This window comes from Pinus tabuliformis, chromosome 1_1, assembly GCF_031772625.1.
Source record: "Pinus tabuliformis cultivar Carrire ecotype Pingquan chromosome 1_1, CPIR1, whole genome shotgun sequence".
NCBI classification, from domain to species: domain Eukaryota; kingdom Viridiplantae; phylum Streptophyta; class Pinopsida; order Pinales; family Pinaceae; genus Pinus; species Pinus tabuliformis.
Genome location: NC_142297.1, coordinates 135,624,690 through 135,643,301, shown reverse-complemented (window position 1 = coordinate 135,643,301; position 18,612 = coordinate 135,624,690). Strand labels below are relative to the sequence as shown.

The 18,612-nt window shown below is 34.3% G+C and overlaps 1 pseudogene; it reads right to left on the bottom strand.

Annotated features, from left to right (window-relative positions):
- Positions 1-5,590: 5,590 nt before the first annotated feature.
- Positions 5,591-7,970, bottom strand: LOC149212010 (laccase-12-like; annotated as a pseudogene).
- Positions 7,971-18,612: the final 10,642 nt, after the last annotated feature.

The window sequence follows — 18,612 nt, the reverse complement described above, 5'->3', positions numbered from 1 at the left end:
GGATAAGAAGTTTCCAAAGGTAGATAAGCTTATACCCATGTTCACTATTGAACATTTTAGGTTTCTTTTCAATCTCTTGGGCTGTTGAAAAAGGCGGGTTGGCTGAAGAGGGGAAAGAGCCAAGAATTTTGTTTAGTCAAAGCTGAGGAGGTGCTTAATTTTGAAGGATTCATCAAACACAACTTAGTTCAGAACCCAACAATTGGTCTTATCGACTATGTGCTCCTCTAACTGAACTTTAAAGGCCTACAAGTTTGGCTAATGTAGAAGTTACCACATAAATAAGGAATTTCGTAGACTTTGGGGCATAATATTGGATCTAGTTTATCTATGGGAAATCTAAATAATTTTTTAAAGTTTTTACTAGGTTTAAATATGGTTTTAACATCCTTTTCTTGTTAAGAATTTTCAAATGTTGTCTGTGGTATCTACTATATAAGGAAGAAAAATGAGAGCTCTAAGAGGGGGCATGAGATCCTTGGGAGTGTCAAGGATAGGTAAATTTGAGGGCTCTATTGATTTGGGGTGTAGAGTAGTCATTTTTAATAACGACTTTAGTTATATGAGTTCTTTTTTGGATATAAATTGCAGATCCAAAATTATGAGAACTCTAATGAATAGGCTTTTAGGATGACAAACATCTGAGTGGGGTGATGATGAGAGTAAAAATGGAGGTATCGATCAGCTTGAGTTTCTTGTGATACACTTAGAAGGATAAGGAACCATCAGAAATACCGAAGACAAGGACATCTAGAAAGGAATGGATGAGTGATCTTCTAATTCCATAATAAATTGATCTGCGAGGAATGACTTTTGAGGTGATGAAGGAAAACCTAGATGGAAGGAAGCCCATGATGCCACACTACAAAAAGTATTGGTTACAAGCTGGTACCTGCATTTAGGTTTCTAATGCCAAGAATTGAGGGCTAAATTCTTAAAATGCTCCATAAAATATTCGCGACAACCGAAGATAGGGAAGATCCCATTATTGTTCCTTTTGTTTGTTCATATTAAATCCCTTTGTAGGAGAAGAAGGTAGAGGTTAAACTAATTTCAATGAGGCTAATGTTTTTACAATCAACTACCTTGGAGATTAATTCCAAGATTGCTCGCACAATGATTTTGGTGAAGAGACTGATGACATCAAATCTTACCATGATATCAATGGGGTCAAATGAATGGTATTATCCTTTTGAATGAAATGGGAGAAATTTTTAATGAAAGAATCAGTAGTGTCACCAAAGGGTTGAATCATTGATTCTATGAAGCAAGAGAGGGCATGAGTAGGGCCCTAATTGCACTAAACATGGGTCTTCAACGAATATCCTTTTCATGTATTTTTGGATACTTATAGATTCTAGGGGTTATGGGATGCTAATGGATGAGCCACTTCTTCCTAAGAGGATTAATGGACGAGGCTATGATGATTTGGGTGATTAGGTTAGTGACAATATTAATAGGATTTTTAGAGAGTGGTTTGTAAGAAGAGGTTTCCATGAGCTCTTGAAGTTTGGCTTCATACTTAGAAAAGTTCATTATAATTGATGCATTCCATTTCTTTTCTTTAACAACCAAGAATTCTTTTAATAATTAAGTATATTAGTTTTTTCAATAAATTTAGATATTAATTAAATCCAGTAATTGAAATTTCAAATCATGAGGGAAAAAGAATATTTTTTTATTTAGTTTTTTTCAATTATTTTAAAAACACTATATAAAATTTATGTCTAAAAATGATTTTATATTCACTTTCAAAGTATATTGTAATTAATAAATGAAATGGTCATGATTTTTCCGGGTTAATTTTGCCCAAATTAGGTAGAGATTTTTAAAAATCCTAAGTTTAACTTAGTTAATTTGCAAAAATTTAGGCATATTAGATGTTTTCCTGGGTGTTGAATCCATTTATGCATTCAAAAATGCATTTTAAACAACAAGAAATCACATTCTTGCCCAAAAAGGTATGACGACATTCCAAGCAAAAAGTGGTTTTGTCAATTAATTAGACTATGTCCAATTTTAAAATGTTATTATTATGATTCATATACAAATCATAATCATTAAGTTGTTAGTTAAATTATTTTAATTGGTTGGATTGTTTTTAATAACTAAGTGGGTTAGTTGAAATTTTTTAAATATCTTTATTAATTAAATCTAGTTTTGAAACTAGAATTATATATATATATATATATATATATATATATATATATATATATATATATTCTCTAAAACATTATACAATATTTAAGTTTAAAATTTGTTAATTTTCTTTTCGCACAATATTTCGTGCATTTTGTTGTGAATATTATGCTCTAGTGAATGAAGGAACACCACACAACATGGACATAAGGAGCTATGCCACAAAATCGTTTCTTCAAACTATGAGTACAAAATATAATAGTGTGCACCAAGATGTTTAGGAATAGTTTTAATTGAGTAGGTCCCTCATTTCTTTCTTGTTAAATATTATGAGCCATTTGTGGATTCCAAGAGAGCCATCCCAACCAATATTTCAATCCTTTTTCAAAGGAATATTGTATATAAATGGCATATTCATCCAACAACCTTTTCACAAAGATGCAAAAGTAAACTTTCTTAGAAGTCACGTAGTTGTCACGATCATAGAGCTTTTCACAACATTCATGAATACAACAATTCTATATGTAGTGTACTTTTTTCTCATCTTAACAACAACTTATGGATAAAAGTAGTTTCTCCCAAATGCTAGTGATATCTTTAGCTGATAGAAACCTCATAATTTCCATATTCAAAGTTTATTTCATGCCATTTTAGAAAAACCCAAAGAAATTGAACTCCTTTGTTATTTCTCTTTTTCCTACAAAGATTTACATCGCCTTGGGGCACTTATGTTAGTTTAACTTCTTAAATTGAACCTCCTACTTCATTCTTTAGAAGATATATACAAACTCAAATTTTGATTGTATTTCATTGTCCATATATTTCGCTTAATTATTATCTTCCATATTTTCTCCACTTTTCCTATTAACATTACTTTAAACCTCTCATTATAATTTCTAATAATATATACCTTTTACCCATTGTGTTTTCGTTATCGTTATAAATAACTCTTTAAATTCTTAATCTCTTACCTTTCTACCTCAAGTTTTTTAACTCTCTTTCCCTCTATATATTCATCTATTATTTAATGTAAGTGAGTGACAATAAAGTCCTTAGTAAATGAAGGTTTCCTTCGCCGACGTAAATAAAGTTTTCCCCTCTGCTTCCTATGCTCCGGTCACTTCTCCGTAACAAAATTTGTCTAGATAATATCATCTTACATGTCCAAATATTACATGGACAGAAACGACAATATTAATATTTTCCGCGGTGTTTCCATTTTTATTAGATATTTGTAAAATTTTCTTCTTTCCAGTCAACCACCCATTCGGACAACGTTATTCAGTTATGCAGATCACCCAATTGGATGGTAGTAAGTACGGTACGAATTCATTTTTCTTGTAAATATAATTTCCCTGATACTTCGTGTGGAATTATTTTTATTTTTTGATGATTCTATGACTGACCAATGTAATTCTTGCCACTTATTTATTCAAATCAAATGGTGTTGTTACAAGATAGTTCATAAAAAATGTGTAACAGAATAACTATTAATATATCTCATTAAAAGGTAAGCTATTATAAATTTCAAATACTATGTTCAACTGTGTATATAGAATACAGCTTTACCTTGAAATTAATTTTTTCCCATGGTAGAGTATGTGGAATGGTTAACTAAGCCTTTCTAATTTACCTTAATAATATAAAAATAGGTTTGAGTATTGGATTTATCCAATTTTGCGTAATTTTATGGTAGAGAGTTTTTTATACATTTTCATTTAAATTATTTACGGGATGTTATGTTTATTTTGAAAATGATTTTTTTTATAAAAATATCTAATTTTTAGGACTAAAAGATGTCAACTTTAGGTAATTTAAACCTATTCAAAACGATTGTGTTTAATGGCAAAAGATAATCTTAGAGAATTAGCATATGAGTGATATGTTGAGTTAGTGAAATTACTTAATTTTCATATATATTTATATTTTATGAATTGAATAGAAGGATTGTTATTTTTATTGACATGATCATATTTTTACACTACTACATAAAGGCGGGTTTTAAGATAATATTTGAGACAATTTTTGGGTAAATTGTCTCAACTTGAGACAAAAAAAAAAAAAAAAAAAAACTTTTGTATTGTCTTAAATATTGTCTTTAAGGCGGTGTCTCAAAAATTATTGTCTTAAAAAATATTGTCCTAAAGATTATTGTGTTAAAAAATTGTCTCTATAAAGACAATATATAACACAAACATTATTGTCTCTTAGGAGACAATTTCATTTTTGTCTCTCTTGAGACAATTTCATTTTTGTCTCTCTAGAGACAACACTCGGATTAGAGACAATATGTCTTTAATACTAGCTATTGTCTCTCTAGAGACAATAAATATTTTATTTAAATATCACTTTTGTCTCTCTAGATACAATATAAAATAATGAATCCAGAAATATCTCACCATTGAAATGAATCGATATAAAAAACATTTAATTAAAACTAAACTACAATATCACTGATTAATTCATGTTAGTGGACAATGGGATCGCACCATCAACCTCATGCTTGTAAGGCAGACGCTCTTCCATTGAGCTAGCACAGTTTAGAGAATTACGTGAAGAGTTATGGAAATCCCGAAAACTACATTTATAGTAACTGTGTAAGTGATTTTTTAGAATTGGGAGAAAAAAGAACATTCAACAAATATTAAGTTAGTAGCATTTTCACCAAAAGGTGCAAGGGCACGTTGATAGTGTTTCATGGCTTTTTGGCCCTTCGAATATATATATATATATATATATATATATATATATGAAATACATGCAATGGAAAATGGTGCTAAAGGATACATGGGCCCAATAACAAAACCATCAATGGTTTGAGATACCCCTGTTCCAATTTTGAAAACCCGAAGTGGAGGGAGGAAACCCCAAAAAGAATACAAGGAGTATATGTTGTATAAGGAAAGTATAGTGTCTTTTCTGAATAGTGAGTTGTGGCCTATTATGTCCCAATAACCAGTGGTTGATAGTAAGGGACTATCAACTAGCATTTGCACCAAATGTTGCAAAGGAAACACCGTAAGTCGGTACCACATATGGATGAAGAGCATAAATGAAAAAAAAAGTGATATGTTAGGTGATCTAACTTTAACCAAATCAATTTCACCATTAAATAAAAGTTATACAACTACCTTACATTACCTTTGTCTTAAGGCATGCTTTTAAAAGCTAATCACTCTAACGGGAAGTGAAATCTTCAAGTCATAGATCAAGAACCCAAAACTATTTTATTATGTACCAAGCACTTGTTTGTACAATGACTCAATACAATTCTTCGTTTTGATTGGTTACCTTTTTCTTTGGATAAAAAGGCTTCTTGAGCATGGAGACCGAAAGGTGGCAACATGCTTGTTGTGAAATCTTCCTAACAAAAACCCAAGATCAACATCTAAAACAAATAAAATAGGAATGAAATGAAAGTGATGGTGGGCACTAGAGAGAAGGAAGGGGATCAACAAGGAGGGAGGTCAGAGGGGGGAGGCGGGAGAGTTTGAAGGGGCCCTTTTCCGTTCTTTACTACCCATGCCATTTTCAGTCCCCACGATGTGTGAACCTCCAAATGACAGTGCATGAACCACAACCCTGCATATATTCCATGGATATTGAGTAAACAAACATTATTATAATTTTCATCTATGCAATGATATGATTTAATGCAAAGTTGAATGGGAAATGAGTTGATATTGTGTGAATATTTTGTAGGTATTACCTGGATTGTTTACATGGAATCTGATAATAGCCCAACCTCCCTTGGGAACTACCACAATGTTTCTCTCAACAGGGTCAGTGAGGTTAAAGTTGGGTGCATTTGTTGATTCATTATAGTTTTCGACACCTTGGCCCACCACAAAGAAATTGAAACCATGGAGATGGACAGGATGGTTGTCTGTGCTGAAGATGTTGGTGTCTTGAAGAATTAATTGAACAATTGTGTTGAAGGGAAGTTGTTTTACTCCTGTCCCATTCACAACCTACGTATTATTGGGTGGAGTGCCAGTGTAGTTTAATGGGAGTGGAGGATTGTATGGAAAATTGGTCTTATAGACTTGTTTCATCTACTTGAAATAGTGGGAATGAAGAAGAGCAGTGTTTGGGAGAACAAAAAGAAATGTTGTTGACATAGGCAGTGAATCTTGTTCCAATGGGTGCCTGGCGTGTGGAATTTCCCATCTCATTTGTACAAGGATTCAATCCTAGACCAACTGTAAAGAAAAACTTCTTGTCCACTGTTTGAGGAACCAATGCAGGGAATTGTGAGTTAGCCAAGCTTCTAAGTTTTGCACTAAAGTTGGCTACAAAGGAAGTGTCATTAAGGGAGGGGAGTTTAGGCATCATAATGATGGAAGAGGTATTAGAGTTGGAAATGTTGTAGCTCATAATTCCTGCAACAGTGGAGTTATCAAATGTTCCACCACCTGTAACAAATGGGCGAGCTACTATGTAAAATTGGTTAACTCCTCCAACATTAACAGTAGCATTAACAGTGAATAACACATTGGTGGTTTGGCCGGGTGTTATAACAAGAGTGTCTATCTGGAAAGGCTTCACATAAACTGCATCTACTTCCACCACAGTCATGCTGTGATTTGCAATGGCAAGGAAGAGCTCATCATTGAGGGCAACATTGATGATTCGAAGGAGATATGTCTTCCCAGGATTGACATTTAGAACAAATGTATCTACATAGCATGCCATGGTTAGTAAATGAGTGAGATGCTCTTTTTATAGCCAATATAGCAAACAAACAAAAAAATTAAATACAATTATCATTACCATTGGAGCACTTGTACAGTGGTCTAGGAAATCCATTTATAGTGTAGGAATCTAACAAATTTGGACCTCCTCCTATTTGGACATCCTGCTAAATAACCTTTTTAATATCTGCATTCCACCATTCACCTGCAAGGTGGTGTGTGTAAAACCATTAAATTCCATCTCGTATTCTCTCTGGTCATTGTTAGAAGGTCTAGATTATCCACAAAAGGTATTAAGATATATGAACTTATTTAGAATAATGTTGACTTCTTTGAATGGCTTGGGAATTGGGTAGGGAGTGTATGGCTTAGGATATACAATGATGGCACCATGTATACTAGCGCTTAACCAAGAAATGTGTGCGTGCCACCATATATTTCCTCTCTATCCTGTGATGGTCAAGTTATAAACGTAACTCATTCCAGTTTGAATTGGACATCGAGTGATATAACTAGGATGATATGCTCATCCAGACCTCAGTTGTCGAATCCCATGCTTGCATGTAGAAATAATATACATGATATCTACAACTATTGAGTAGTTTCATTAAAGATAGATAAGTACTACGATCACATATAGAAATCAATCCATAATAATCACCAAAACACTTACTTTATCATACATATCATAAATTTCTCCTTACTAAAATTTAAAAAACCATAAATATAATTACCAATGAATAGTCACATTGTCCTTAACATGGTTTACCAACTTTATAATAACTTGATCTCCCTCCTCAGCAAAGATTGTAGATCTTGGATACTGTCCTTCTACTGTGATCAAAGGTTTTGTGTTGCAAAGACATATCACATTACTTAGCCTCACCTGCAACCCAATGCATGTATATTTAGGTTAATATAATCAAACACCTGAACACCCTAGTAAACACCAAGATAGTATAAATGATTTTCACTCTATATGGTTACGTTGAAATTGTAATTCCTGGTTGTCTACCAGTGCCTTCCCGCTGCTATATCTAGGTTCTTAATGATGACCAGCAGGATGACAATTAAGAAGTTCTTCACAGCCACTGCCCGAGAAGGGAAAGGGTAGAATAGTGTATTTGAGTTCAACATTTTCCTCTTCCTAGCTTAACTTAGAAACTATGAAATCTTAGCTTGAATATCGTTGTGATCAGCTAGGAAGCCTTGGCAGTTATACATGCACCAAGATTGCCTTGAAGATTTCCCCTGAAGATTGAAGGTTGTGGGGTATAATATGGTGGTGAACTGGTGGAGTAAAAAGTAAGAACACAGACTCACAAACAACATAGGACATTGCACAAAGAAAACCATTGCCTAATTGTTTCTATCCAAGTGTACCAATTCAACTAAAAGAATTCTTCACTGTAAGAATGAATGGATGTAATTAAGTTCAATGCAGATTAGCGTGAAATAGAAAGAATTAATGTAGAGTTAGGACATCCATGTTTTTATAGCATGGCATGAGGTCTTATATATGAGTTAAGATATGTTAATGACAGGATCATAAGCTTGTTGAGGATCACCATGAAAAAACTGTCTCCCGTAAATCGGTAGCACATATGGATGAACAGCATAAATGAAAAAAAAAGTGATATGTTAGGTGATCTACCTATAACCAAATCAACTTCACCATTAAATCAAAGATATAAAACTTCCTTACATTACCTTTGTCTTAAGGCATGCTCTTAAAAGCTAATCACTCTAACGGGAAGTGAAATCTTCAGGTCATAGATCATACATAGAAGAACCCAAAACCCTTTTATTATGTACCAAGCACTTGTCTGTACTGTGATTCAATACAATTCTTCTTCATTTTGATTGGTTGCCTTCTTCATTGGATGAAAAGGCTGCTTTAGCAAAGAGACTGAAAGGTGGCAACATGCTTATTGTGAAATATTCCTAACAAAAACCCAACGTTAACATATAAAACAATGAAACAGGAAGGAAATGAAAGTAATGGTGGGCACTGGAGAGAAGGAAGGGTATCAACAAGGAGGGAAGTCAGAGGGGCGAGGCGATAGAGTTTGAAGGGGCCCTTTTCTATTCTTTACTACCCAGGCCATCTTCAGTCCCCACGATGTGTGAACTTCCAAATGATTATGCATGAACCACACCCCTACATATATTCTATGGATATTGAGTAAACAAACATTATTATAATTTTCATCTATGAAATGATATGATTTAATGCAAAGTTGAAGGGGAAATGATATGAGATTGTGTGAATATTTTGTAGGTATTACCTGGATTATCTGCATGGAATCTGCTAGCAGCCCAACCTCCTTTGGGAACTCCCACAATGTTTCTCTCAACAAGATCAATGAGGTTAAAGTTGGGTGCATCTATTGATTCATTGTAGTTTTCGACACCTTGGCCCACCACAAAGAAATTGAAACTATCGAGATGGATAGTATGGTTGTCTGTGTTGAAGATGTTGGTGTCTTGAAGAATTAATTAAACAGTTGTGTTGAAGTGAATGAATTTTACTCTAGTCCCATTCATAGCCTATGTATTATTGGGTGGAGTGCTAGTGTAATTGAATGGGAATGGGGGATTGTCTGGAAAATTGGTCTTATAGACTCCTTTCATCTAGTTGAAATAGTGGGACTGAAGAAGAGCAGTGTTTGAGGGAAAAAAAAAATGTTTTCAACAGAGGTAGTGAATCTTGCTCCATTGAGTGCCTGGCATGTGGAATTTCCCATCCCCTTTGGACAAGGATTCAATCCTAGACCAACTGTAAAGAAAATCTTCTTGTCCACTATTTGAGAAACGAGTGTAGGAAATTGTGAGTTAGCTAAGCTTCTCAGTTTTGTACTAAAGTTGGCCGCAAAGGAAGTGTCCTTAAGGGCAGGGAGTTTAGGCATTATAATAGTCGAAGATGTATTAGAGTTGGAAATGTTGTAGCTCATAATTCCTACAACAATGGAGTTATCAAATGTTCCAACACCTGTAACAAATGGGTGAGCTGCTATGTAAAATTGGTTTAACTCCTCCAACATTAACAATAGCGTTAGCAGTGAATAAGACCTTGGTCATCTGGTCGGGTTTTATAACAAGAGTGTCTATCTGGAAAGGCTTCACATAAACTGCATCTAATTCCACCACAATCTTGTTGTGATTTGAAATGGCAAGGAAGAGCTCGTCATTAAGGGCAACATTGTTGATTCGAAGAAGATATGTCTTCCCAGGATTGAAATTTAGAACAAATGTATCTACATATCATGCCATGGTTAGTAAATGAGTGAGATCCTCTTTTTGTATCCAATATATCATATAAATAAAAAAATTAAACACAATTATCATTACCATTGGAGTAGTTGTACAGTGGTCTAGGAAAAACATTTATAGTGTAGGCATCTAACACATTTTGACCTCCTCTTGTTTAGAGGTCTTGCTAAATAACCATTTTAGTATCTGCATTCCACCATTCTCCTACAAGGTGGTGTGTGTTAAACCATTAAATTCCATCTGATATGCTCTCTGGCAATTGTTACAAGGTCCATATTATCCACAAAAAGTATTAAGATATATGAACTTACCTAGAATAATGGGGACTTCTTTGGATGGCTTGGGAAATGGGTAGGGAGCGTGTGGGCTAGGATATATAATTATGGAACCATGTAGACTAGCTCTTAACCAAGAAATGTGTGCGATCCACCATAGAGATCCTCTTTGTCCTGTGATGGTGAATTTATAAACGTAACTCATTCTAGTTTGAATTACACTTTGGGTGATATAACTAGGACCATCTTCCCATCCAGACCTCAGCTGTCGAATCCCATGCCTGCATGTAGAAGAAATATACATGATATCTAGAACTATTCAGTACACAAAAGAAGAGACCTTGTTTCACAGTGACCAGTTCTCCAAAGCTCTCCCCTGTTGTCAGCAAAGACCAAGATCAATTTCCACTGGAGTGTATATGTTATACTTGGTGAAAATGTTCTCACCTAAAGACATGTGACATTAATTAGCTTGACCTGTAACCCAATGCATGTATACTTAGGTTAATATAATCAAATTCCTAAACACCGAAGTAAACACCAACATTGTATAAATGATTTTCACTCTATATGGTTACATTGAACTTGTAATGGTTGGTTGTCTCCTAGTGCTTTCCTGCTGCTATATCTAGGTTTCGAATGACAACCAACAGGATGAAAATTAAGAAGTACTTCATAGCTGCTGCCTAGGAAGGGCAAGGGCAAAACAATGTCTTTGAGTTCAACATTTTCCTCTTGCTAACCTAACTTAGAAACTATAAAACCTTATCTTGAATATCGTTGTTATCAGCTAGGAAGACTTGGCATTTATACATGTACCAAGATTGCCCTGAAGATTTCCCCTGAAGTTTGAAGGTTGTGGGGTATAATTTGGTGGTGAATTGGTGGAGTAAAAAATAAGAGCACACACTCACAAACAACCTTGGACATTGAACAAAGAAAACCATTTCCTAATTGGTTCTGTGTAGGTGTACCAATTCAGCTAAAAGAATTGTTCACTGTAATAACAAATGAATGTAATTAAGTTCAATGGAGATTAGTGTGAAATCGAAAGACTTAATGTAGGGTTAGGACATCCATGATTTTATGCTATGGCATGAGGTCTTATATATGAGTTAAGATATGTTAATAAAAGGATCATAAGCTCTTTGAGGACCACCATGAAAAAAATGTCCTTGTCCATGAAAACTCTCTCCTTTCTAATTAACTTCCATCACCATGTATTACTGTAATTTCATATTTGAGTTCATTGATCAAGAGAGAGACTACTGGTGGTCTCAATATATAACTGGTTTTTTATATGATACCATTTGTAACCTGTCTAGTTTTGTAGATCCAGCTACCAAAATCATCACCGTATACCCAAGACTCTCATGGCCACAAACAGATTTCTGTGAGAAGTCTGCAACAATGATTTTCAGAGAGAACAACACATGCAACTGCGTAGGGCTCTTTATATGTTTCTCCCAATATAAAATTATCATTCCTTGTCCTGTCCTTATGTATAATCCATGCAAAAAGTGAGAAATTATTATCGGGATATCTAGTGTCTATGCGGAGCTGCTAGTCCCATTAAGACGGGTAGCTATCTTAGAAACAAACAGATTAAAGTTACTTTCATTTTCCTTTATGAGAAGTAGATAGGAGAGGATCAAAGAATACCAACCTCGATCTTTCACTCGGTTCTTTGCTTGTCCCTTCTTCTCACCAACAGGTCTTTGTCGCTTCTCCCTTGACCACTCTGCTTCAAAGAGTACCTCTAAAGTCAAAGCAGCATAATACCTTCAAAGTGCAGAGATCTACAATCATAAACAATATAGGACCAGATATATATTGACCACACAAATGCATATACTATAAGACATACAAGAATGTGGAGGAAAACTTGAATAGCTTTATTGATATAAAGATTAGAAGAGAGGATTACAACCCATTGATCTAACCCAACGTCATTCGCCTAGCATGAAAGCCCTTCTTCACCTCATGAAAATATTAGATCACCCAACACTATGATATTCCACCAAGAAACCAACAGAACTTCCTTACAAGATACAAAACTCCAGCCTCTAGATCTCTAGGATGAGGGATCCTCATATAGATGATTGCAGGGAGGTGAGTCAGCTTCTGGGATTTTGATTAGTGTCTTCTTTCTGATAGTTCTTGATTCCACTTGGAGATTGATGATCTCTTACTCATCCCTGGGTGAATTCACAGAGACAAGTGTCCTAGGGAAGTTTCTGAAAGATTCCAAGATCATCCACTTAGCAAACTGCCTCCGACATTTGTCTACTCTCTTCCATCACACCCTATAGAAGGATTTTTCAGTATGCATCGCACCCCATGTGTGTAATAGGTGAGACGAATCTCATCCTCAGCACTGAGGAGTCTGTATGGTCCAGTTTTGACCAGTTCTGAGTAGTTTCCTGTGGAGAACTTCTGGGAGATGATGTAATCAACTGACCTTGTTCTTTTAGGGCATGAAACAACACTTTTATGGAATTAGAAGCCCTTGGTTTATGGACATATATGATTGGGGTTACAGTGCCCAAAAATGTCTATAACAGAAATTGTTAAACATCTATAAAAGTTAGCTAGTCGTGACTCCTCACACAAAAGAAGAGACCTGGTTTCACAATGTCGAGTTCTCCAAAGCTCTCCTCTATTGTTAGTAGAGACCAATATAAATTTCCACTGGAGTATACAGGTACTACTTACTGAAAATGTTCTCACTTAAAGACGTGTCACATTACGTAGCCTCACCTGCAACGCAATGCATGTATAGTTATGTTAATATAATCAAACACCCAAACACCCCAATAAACACCAACATAGTATAAATGATTTTCACTCTATATGGTTACCTTGAACTTGTAATTCCTGGTTGTCTTCGAGTGCTTTTCCACTGCTATATCCAGGTTCTAAATAACGACTAGCAGGATGACACTTGAGAATTACCTCACAGTCGCTGCCCAGGAAGGGCAAGGACAGAACAATGTCTTTGAGTTCAACATTTTCCTCCTGCTATCTTAACTTATAAACCATGAAACATTAGCTTAAATATCGTTGTGATCAGCTGGGAAGCCTTGGAATTTATCCATGTACCACGAACTCCCTGAAGATTGCCCACCTAGTTGTCTTCCAGTTCTTTCCCGCTGCTATATCCAGGTTCTGAATGATGACCAGCAGGATGACAATTAAGAAGTACTTCACAGTCGCTGCCCAGAAAGGGTGAGGGCAGAATAATGTCTTTGAGTTCAACATTTTCCTCCTGCTAACTTAACTTATAAACTATGAGACCTTAGCTTGAATATCACTGTGATTAGCTGGGAAGCCTTGTCATTTATACATGTACCAAGATTTCCCTAAAGATTGCCCCTGAATATTGAAGGTTGTGTGGTATAATTTGGTGGTGAATTGGTGGAGTAAAAAATAAGAACACACACTTACAAACAACCATGCAAATTTCACAAAGAAAACCATTTCCTAATTGCTTCCGTGTAGGTGTACAAACTTAGCTAAAAGAATTGTTCACTCTAAAGCAAATGGATGTAATTAAGTTCAATGGAGATTAGTGTGAAATCAAAAGACTTAATGTAGGGTTATGACATCCATGTTTTTCTGCCATAGCACGAGGTCCTATATATAAGTTAAGATATGTTAATCACAGGATCATAAGCTCGTTGAGGACCACCATGAAAAAACTGTCCTTCTCAATGAAAAACTGTCTCCTTTCTAAATAAGAATTATTTCAATCATGTCAAGGCCACACATGATGTTTGTATTAGAAACAAGGGATTTATTAGACTCTCCCATTTTATAATTTATGATGTTTCATTAATATAACTATCTCTATCTCTTTTTATTAAACAGTACCGATGTTAGAAAGTTCAACTCAACAAACTACTCAATGAAGTCATAGTGTTGACAAGATCTTGATTAAAGCTTGGGGGAACTCTTTTCATTCTTGGCATTTACATTTGATTGGAGGAGTTTTGTCCATCCACTCATGATTTAGACTTCCTAGTAAAAATAAACTAGGTGTTACTTGCTAGTTACTTTTTAACATCATCACCAAATTAAGAATTTTTTTATCCTCATAAGCTAACACCTTGATATAGTTTCCAACTTTATTGTTCAATTAACATTCAATATTTGATGCGAATTTTGGCCATGAATGATCTATCATCAACTTGTATATTTCCTTGTATAAATGAAAAATATATAAAACAAAATCTTCTTTATAACATTTCATGTGATTTGCTTTCTTATTTCCTAATATTTCTTCAATTCCTTACTATTTCCTATGCACGTGTACCCCATATTTCTTGCCCATAGTCGGCCCAAACACTCTTGTTTCTATCAAATGATTTCCTTCCATTTCCAGTTTGTTTTATTTGGGACAAGTACTTTTATGTCCATATCTTTATCCAATGCAGGCTATAAAGTTATACAGGGTAGGCAAAGACAAAAAAATGTTAAAAATGAACATATTAGACATGGCATTTTACAATCAAAAAACATTAAAAGGCCACCCACAGTAGTTCATTAACCATAAAAGTACTTTGGCTGGAAATTATAAAAACTTTAATTAGTCATTCCTCTTACAAGTTATAAGAAAGTTTGAATTAAGTGGAGCATGGATCAAAGGTTGCAAATCTCCTTTCTCATTTGCAGTTCTAGTCAACATCTCACAATTTAATTTCTTTAATCTATCATCACTATTCTTGTAAGGTTTCCTCAAGCCCACAAATTATCTTAGTAAAAACATTGATAACATTCAGAAAAGCAAAGAAAGATATGCTAATTTAGGTTTTCAAGTAATCATCAAACATTCAACACATTTGTGTTCCATGTAGAATGGGTAAAAATATATAAATTTAAAATATTTTATGGGAATACTTGATAAGTAAAAATAAATTTGACTCAATTTTACCATGTTCTACATGAATTGTAAAGCAGTAGCTACAAGTGAATATAAATTTTACCAATTTTGATAAAATTTTACCCACACATTAAAGCAGGTGTCTTCATTGAAATTGTGGTAATTTTCAAAGGTTACTTGACTCTTGCAATTATTTTGTCCATGTCGATGGATTGAAAGATCAAATAATTCAACTAGTCAGAAAAGATATTTTTATAGAGTTGGCCATACCATATAGTAGGCTAGGACAAAGAAATATCTGCTCATCTTTTCTTCTACTGCCCTTCCCATACCTCATGAATCTACTACTCCTCTCACCATAACCATTCTTGGCCATTAGAACCAAAGGCCGCCCTGCCCACCAACCTTTTTTTTATTTATAGGGCCTTATAATGACCTTGTGAATCTATCTATATACACATTTTTCTGATTGCCATTGGTGGATGGGTGAGGGATAGAACCGCATTGGAATAATTTATGTTAACACTCTATGCTTAATTGAAGTCATGACATAAAAACATTAAATCTCAAATCAACCTCTAATTTTGTAGGTTTGTATTGTAACATGCATATTTTCCTTCAATATTTTATCCCACTATGTAAAGAGTAAATCATTTTTCTTATAGTGATTGCATAAAAAGAGATACAACAAGACTACTAACCTTATCAATCTTCTCAAAATAATCAACTACATGCGGGAACCAGCCTTTGATCTAACCACAAAAAATAGTAAGTCAGGTCGGCATCTTGCAGTAGCCTTCTCGCCATCGATATGCCTTGGGGCATTCCCAAGCCTAAGATTAGAATTGGTGTTAGGAATGAATTTCCTTTGTGGCTGCAAATGCTGAGAACGAAAAGGATGACGCTACTGATGTTGATAGCGTATTTCATTTTGGCATCGTTTTAAAGAAATGGAGATGCGTCAACGCCATTGTTCTATTTTCCTCTCAATTTATTCCTATAATCCCCTTGTTTCTGTTCCTACCCTCAACAACTTGGCCAATGGCAGCAAGTGCTATAACCACCGAGACGCCATAAACAAGGATTGTCTATTGAAGGATACCCTATTCTCCACAAATCTCTCTTCATAATCTGCAGCCTTCGTGGAGGGTTCATCACACAAGCACCCCATCAAAATAATTACAAAATGCACTCCAAAAGCCCTCCTCCGACAAACCCCAAAAGCCCCCAAAAAATCCCTAAAAGCATAGAATTTGAACTTAAAAATGAACAAATATATAAATAGCAAGGATTTCCTTTCCAGTCTTTTATCTTTAATGAGCGAGTCTTTGGCTTGAATCTACTAAAAGAAATAATAAAAGTTGCACACAAAAACCCCTGACTAGTTCTCCTCATAATTTTGTGCAAAGAATAAAACTATCCGAGTTGCATCAATATAGACCTCATCATGTTCCTCTAGTAGTATTCTTCTTAAAAACACATCACAGTGTTTAGACCCCGTGATGTGTTTACGAACCCCATGATAAGCAACCAAAGTAGCCACTTGGAACCCATAGATATAATGTATTTTATGGCACGAAAATTCCATTTTCTCTGAACCAGCATGTTTCAATCCTAGAAATGGAGTGCTTCAATAAAAGCAACACTTCTCACCAACGAGGTACAAATATGACCCAAACTGAATAGCGGCCCTTCTAATTCCCTCGAGTGCATGCTAACTTTGAAAACCATGTTATTATTGTTGTAACCCCCTAGATTTTACGAGGTCATGGCTACCATAGGGTGAAGGTTCAAATCCTTCAAAGGTCTATGACTCCTATGGAGGCCATGGCCGCCATTCAGAATCCCTCAAATATCTATGTCTAGGTCCGTATCTATGCACATACAAAATTATTGTGCAACTCTTCATTTATTTCCACTCACCCAGCCTCGTGACCTGCATGCCTTGTGTGCCCTCTGCATATCCCTTCTGCCATTACAAGTTATTTTTCTTCCTCATTTTATTTATTTATTTTTAAACTTTCTTCCATTTTATTTTCATTTTAATTTGGTTTTGTGTTGTTCCCCGCAAATGGGTGTTTCTTTGGTATATGTCGTATACAAACGTATTTTTAGGAAGACAAATACCCCTATCACGTTGTCATATTCATGGTTATTTGCTGGGAAATTTGGCTTTATAAATTTCATTTTAATACACATTTTTTTTTTATTATTGTGAATTGAATTTTATATATATATATATATGTATGTATGTATATATATATATGATAGATATATTCTTACTATTATTATTTTAATTTTAATAGTTTGGAAAGTGCATGTCATGAGGGTGTTTCCTGGTTTATGAATTTAATATTTTCATGATTCGCTTTTATAGAAGTCAAAATAAAGTTTAATTAAAATCAATTCTATTTTCATTAATGGATAAATTCATCATGAATAATATAAGAAATGAAATATATTGGCTTGCAAATGAAGCACTTAATTACAGAAATTGATTGAAGAGAAAAACTAGTGTAAGGTCATGTTGAACTTGAAAAACCCCCCAAGTACTAGGAAAAATTTGGGGACACTAATTTTTAATTTATTTCCTAAAAGAGATTTTTTTAACATTTATTGATCTTAGTTTGTCACACACCTTGATTATTTGTCTTTATAGTTAAGTTAGACGAACTTTCATGTTTTACTTAATTAATTTTGATTTGTTTCTTTCCTTGTTATTTATTCATAAAATGAGTTTTTATTTCATCCCTTTAAATTCAATTTCCTTTGTTCTAATTATTTTATATCAAACATTATATTGAAATCGGGCTTCTTCTATTCATTTTTTTTGAACTTGGTCCATAATGATCAAATTGGGACCCTTATTTTCCTTTACCGTCATAGCATTATTTAATCTCCTTATAAAACTTGATTCTCAAATTTGGTCCTTCTTTCATGTCCATAAACTCTCTAAATTTCTCTCCTCTCATCAAAATCTTTTCTTCAAACTTTTACACTTATGGAAATGTTCATTACTTGCTTTCAAACATTGGACTTATTGAAATTTTCCTTGATCCAATTTGGAAACCACAACTAATTTCCAAATAAGATCTTTTCTTCCCTTATTCACCACCCTATTTCAAAATTAGGCCCAATTTGAAAATCAATCCTCCTTCTTCATTTTGGTCCTTTTATATTTCCAAATCAAGCTAAATTCCCAAATTAGGGCCCTTGTTACTAGCAATTATATTTGAGTTATATTTTAAATTTAGAGTTATGTTTCTTATTTTCTTCTTTTTCTTTCAAGATACATTTTTCAAATTTTAATTTTTTTTCTTTTTTTTTTCTCCTTTCAAACATTGTTACT